This window comes from Peromyscus eremicus, chromosome 1, assembly GCF_949786415.1.
Source record: "Peromyscus eremicus chromosome 1, PerEre_H2_v1, whole genome shotgun sequence".
In the NCBI taxonomy this organism is placed as follows: Eukaryota; Metazoa; Chordata; class Mammalia; order Rodentia; family Cricetidae; genus Peromyscus; species Peromyscus eremicus.
In genome coordinates, this window is record NC_081416.1 from 125,826,986 (window position 1) to 125,832,893 (window position 5,908).

Sequence of the window (5,908 nt, forward strand, 5' to 3'; positions counted from 1 at the left end):
AAAAAAAAAAAAAGTGACAGAGAGCCGGGTGGTGGTGGCGTACGCCTTTAATCCCAGCACTCAGGAGGCAGAGCCAGGCGGATCTCTGTGAGTTCAAGGCCAGCCTGGGCTACCAAGTGAGTTCCAGGAAAGGCGCAAAGCTACACAGAGAAACCCTGTCTCGGAAAAACAATAAATAAATAAATAAATAAATAAATAAATAAATAAATAAATAAATAAATAAAATAAAATAAAGTGACAGAGGAAATCAAACAATTGCAGTTTCTCCCAGATGTGTGGTCAGTGTCCTTCAAAGGTGTTGAGGGCATGGACAGCAAGAAATGCCAGAGACATAGACATGCTTCTAGACCGGAAGAGCTCAGGGAAACAGGAGGACCAAGTAGATGGTGTCATCCTGCCTGGGATCACTGAACATGAAGTGTTGCAGTAGGAAAAAAGTGGCATTCAAGTAAAGACTGGCAGGTAATTAATAGCAACTACCAGTGTCTCTTTCTTAATTGTGACCAATGCATCAAGAGATCTTCAGATATTTACAAAGGTGAAGAGGTTGGGCAGGGGGCTCAATAGGTAAGAGGGCTTGCTGGACAGGCATGAGGACCAAAGTTGAGGTCATCAGCACATGAATTTACCTCCAGTTTGGGTTCAGTAGGTCGGGAATACTCAACACGTTGAGTATTCTCATGGACAGAGTTCATGGACTGAACGAGAAGGACAAAAGTGAGCTGAGCATCATTCGTCAGTTTCCTCTTCCTTACTGCGGACATGATGTGACCAGCTGCCTCATGCTCTGGCTGCCACGCCTTCACTGCCGTGGTGGACAGTACCTTCAAACTGTGGGACCCAATAAACCCCTCCCTGCCCAAGTTGCTTTCCTCTGGCATTTTGTCCAAACCACAAGAAAAAGCAATGAAAACATCTGTCCTGGAGTATGTGTACTAAATGTTCACTCAGTAGAAGTGATACTGGACTTCAAACACGTGGATGACTAGAAGAAAGAAATCTTAGAGTCTTGAGAATAAGTGCAAAAGGGAGAACACTGGACTCTGGACTGAAGGTTTTTCGAGAACTGTAGAGAAGAAAGAATTTTCCAGTGCAAAGTCAACTATTTTTTTCGGTGAGAGGCAGCTGTGGCCTCACCCATTAGAGAGCCCTGAAGCCAGCAGCCATAATCACTTCTCACTTAGGAGGAAATGCAGTAACTTTGTGGCTACATAGCCTGAAGACATCTTTGCATTTACAGGATGCTGGGAGGCTCCACACGGAGATGGTTTATCATTTGCTCATTAGTGGTGCATCCTTCATGAGCATTTACCCACTCCCCCGAGGTACTCAGGGAGCTCACACTGTCAGCATGTCCATGTGAAAAGACTTGCAGACTCTTTTTTAATCAGACTAACAGTGATATGTGCTGCTGGCTGCAGACCTTGGATTTTTTTTTCTTCCTCTTAGATAGTTCATAGAAGTAACTCTTGTAGCTACTGGAGGAATTGATGCAAATCACTAACAGTTCAAGAATTGTGAGAAAACTCAAAAGAGAAGACAACATAGAATCTAGTTTATTTATTTTAATTAAGATAATATTCCAAAATTCCCTTCCATTAACTACTATGGTGTTCCAACAGGAATCAGATCTCGTTTGCTCACGATGCCTTTGGAAATGGGAAACCTTTATAACTCATTGAGAGAGGCTTTCCAAAGCAGCACAGTTAGGGTGAAGCCTTGGAACCCCTACTCCAGCCCTAGATGGATGGCAGCCAGACAGCTTTCTGGTTCGAAGGACCCATTTCAGCAATTTAAGGAAATGGATTTTAAAAACATAATCCAAAATGGAGGGACTAGGACAGTGTATCTGAGATCGGCACTCTGTTAAGTTTTTATAACACTACTCAGGCTTCAACGGTCTTAAATTGTGGACATTTTGGCTCTGTGGATGTTTAGGCAAAACTTATTAACTAAGAATGGTAAAGAGAGCACCTTGCTTAACACAGTAACTGAAATGTAAGTCTTTAATCTCAGTTCATTCCAGGAATATGACTGCAATTTTTTAATAAAATTACAGGGGATGAGGTGGTACACAGGAGAAATGACTGTTGTTAACCATCAATATGGGAACAAAACAATGGATTGCCTTTCTTTTTGTTCATTTAGTGAAATTAGTCCTAGAATATAGACGTGTGTGTATGTGTATGTGTGTGTGTGTGTGTGTGTGTGTGTGTGTGTGTGTGTGTTGCTTTTTTTGTTTTTGTTTTTGTTTTTTGAGACAGGGTTTCTCTGTGTAGTTTTGGTGCCTGTCCTGGATCTCACTCTGTAGACCAGGCTGGCCTCGAACTCACAGAGATCCACCTGGCTCTGCCTCTCGAGTGCTGGGATTAATGGCATGTACCACCACCACCTGGCGTGAGTTGCTTTTTTATTGCTGTGAAGAGATACCATGTATCCTGGCCGGTTTTATGTCAACTTGACAAAAGCTAGAGTCATCATCACACAGGAAGGAGTCTTAATTGAGAAAATGTCTGATCCAGCTGGAGGGCATTTCCTTAGTTAGTGATCAGTGGGAGAGGGCCCAGCCCATAGTGAAAGACGCCACCGCTTCCGGACTGGTGGTCCTGGGTTCTATAAGAAAGCAGGCTGAGCAAGCCGTGGGAAGCAAGCCAGTAAGCAGCACCCCTCCATGGCCTCTGCATCATCAGCTCCTGTCTCCAGGTTCCTGCCCTGTTTGAGTTCCTGTCCTGACTTCTTTTAATGATGAACAGTGCTGTGAAAGTGTAAGCCAATTAAACTCTTTCCTCTCCAACTTGCTTTTTGGTCATGGTGTTTCCTTGCAGCAATAGAAACCCGAACAAAGACACCATGACCAAGGCAACTTATAAAAGAAAGTTATATGTTTGTTTGGGGCTTATAATTCCAGAGGGTAGTAGAGTACATGATCATCATTGTGAGAAGCATGACCAGCAGGCAGGCTGGCATGACTGTAGATCAGTAGCTGAGGAGGGAGGGAGAGGGTGGGTAATTGGGAATGATGTGGTCTTTGAAAGCTCAAAGCCAATCACCAGTGATCTTAATCCTTCCCAGACAGTTTCACCAAGATAGGACCAAGAATTCAAGTGTATTAGCCTATGGGGACATTCTCGTTCAAACCACTGCATTGTGCAAGAGTTTCTATTTAACAGTTCAAAAGTACAGTGCAGGTTTGAGGTTGCGGGACAGAGAAGGGAAAACAATCAGTTTTTATGACCTTAAAATCCAATGAAAGAACATACCATTCTGTGGAAAAGGCTAATCCAAAAGTGTTTTTTAGCAACTTTACTCACCACCTCCCAGCGCGAAAAGTCAAGTGTCTATCAATAGAACAGACAAACCAACTGTGATATATTCATACAATAGAATATCATCCAGCAAAAAAAGAGAACACAATGAGGAAAGAAAAAAGTCAGCCTTACATAAAAGCATATAAAAGGTGTTGTCCTATTTATCTGAAGTTCTAGAATAGAAAAACTGAACTGTGATAGGAAAAATATATATCAGAAATGAGATTGACACATTGTGAATTCTGAGTGTGACTCTGTCTCTGTCTCTGTCTCTGTCTCTCTCTCTCTCTCTCTGTGTGTGTGTGTGTGTGTGTGTGTGTGTGTGTGTGTGTGTATGTACAGATACTGACAAGAGAAATAGATGATGCAATTTTGGAGGATAAAGACAATGTCATAACAGTTTGGCACTATGCCTGTGTTTATCAATTAAACAGTGAACTTATTTACATTTGGAACTATGTATCATATATATATATGAACAGAAAATAAACCTGAATTCTAGTTAATGGTATGATGGATGATGTGCAATGATACCTTCTGTTTACTTTGAGATAGCAGGCAGAATTGGTATGTAATGAAACATATGATAGAATATAGGTGGTGAATACATAGGTTAATGGTCTTATAAATGCTGTATGCTTAAAAATTTTCATAATAAAATGCTATAAAAACTCCAATAAAATTAGAGCTGGGGTGCGTTGACTTTCAAGCATGAACTTTATCGTCAACATTGTCATTACCATATCCATTGATTAAGTTAATGAGAATCTGTTTGGGCTCAGATATTTCAGAATATGAAATCTCCTTACACAGTCCTTGAGTGAAGGTGCTATTCCAACTCAAATGTGTAGGAATTCAGCTTGTTCAAGGACAGCATGTTCATGTGCCATATATGCTATGCTCATTTATTTACTAATATTGCTTGCTTTTGTTCTTTTTATAAGTATACTAGGTTTCCTGTGTGTGTCAAAATAACTAAAACAGTTTGAGAGTCATGTTTGAAATCATTTTTGTTCAGATTATAAAGCATATTAAATAAGCAAGGGGAAAATGATCACCCCCAAAGTTGAATGATTACTCTCCTGAAATCCATGGATGAATAGTAAACAGAGCTCAGGGGAAAGGGACATTGCCATGACTGATTTTCTTCATGCTGCAGATGGCTGTAGACATATCGAGGCCCTATTAAATGACAAGAGATATGATGTTTGATCTGGGAAGGACAAGAATGCCATCAGTCAATGCCAGTTTGGGTGCAAACCATGACTTTTCCAAGGACAGGAATAGAGAGACTTTGATGCTGACATATTTGCATCTTTCCCCTCAGAAAGGAAAGACGCAGCAGGGAGCTTTGGACCATGAATCATAACTTTGATTGCTTGCCAGTCACCTGGGGAGGCAAAGCTGCTTAGTGACTTCATTTCCAAGGCCATAATAATAAAAGCCACATTGAGATCTTGTCCAAGTGTCTTGAAAGAAAAGAACCCATCACGTTCTCAGTATATTTCAAAGAGCAACTGCATGTGACCTAGAAAATTTGCTGGCTGTCATCAGGAAGTGGAAATTTGCCTGTGTGATATTTTAAGGATTGGAGACAATGTGAGTGATGAGCCTTGGAAGAAGTCTTAAGTATTATTACAACTGTAGAAAGACACTTTTCATACTTACCTGGCAGGGGAGATACCATGATCACGAAGGTGGTTTTCCCAGGGCGAGGCTTATCCATTGCACTCCGGATGTGCTGACCCTGCGATTTCCCCAAACGCGGGAAACTTGACTGCATAATTTGTGGTAGTGGGGGGACTGCGTTAGCGCTCTCCCCTGTAATAAAGAAGAAAAAAAAAAGAAGGACACTTTTCAGTACTAAGGCAAAGGTTTATAAAATTTAAGTGCTAGACCCATAAAGGCTTATTCCTAATGGAGGATGTCTGTCTCTCAGCAAGTTTTTCCAAGCTTCTGCCTGGAATTGGATCAGTTCAATGAATTAATGGGAGGTGATTTCACATCCATCAGACCCTGACTGAGTGTTGAAAACATGACAAGAATTTGGAGGCTGGACCCTCTCATTAGAACAAGCAATAAGATATCCAGTGTCACAAAACTGATAATAATAATACTAATTATTGGATGAAACTACTGAAAATGCTTGATGTGGCTAAATATCTTCATCAAACAGCCTGAGAGATGGTACTCTGAGTGCTGAAGACTTAAGCTATGAATTCAGATATCTTCTCTTCTAATGAAGTCCACTTGACTTTTAAAAAATTGGGTCATGTCTTTTTGTCACCTAGAGTCAATGTCAAGATAGACACAGTTGAGGTCCAGTCAAATGCCTATATGCTTAGACTTCCGTTCCTGGCTGTGATGAGATAAAGGAAACTGGATTGATCCCTCTCCATCTTTAACAACATTTTTCTGCATTAGAGAACAGATAATGCAGTGCCCTGATCCCAGGAATGGAAAGGAGATGAGTTCTGAATTTCCTTCACTTTACTGTCTGGAGTGAGCACATTTTATAGTTCAGTGGTAGGGACACTAAGCAGAGCCTGCTGGCTTTTCTAAGCTCAGAGAAAATTCCCCAGGACATGGTGGCTTTAATT

The 5,908-nt window shown here is 41.0% G+C and overlaps 1 non-coding gene across 1 annotated transcript; it reads left to right on the forward strand.

Moving 5' to 3' along the window:
- The first annotated feature begins 4,968 nt into the window (after positions 1-4,968).
- LOC131903022 (U1 spliceosomal RNA) lies at positions 4,969-5,132 on the forward strand. The gene has a single exon (XR_009377285.1). It is a non-coding gene; the product is annotated as a U1 spliceosomal RNA (small nuclear RNA).
- The last annotated feature ends 776 nt before the right edge of the window (positions 5,133-5,908 follow it).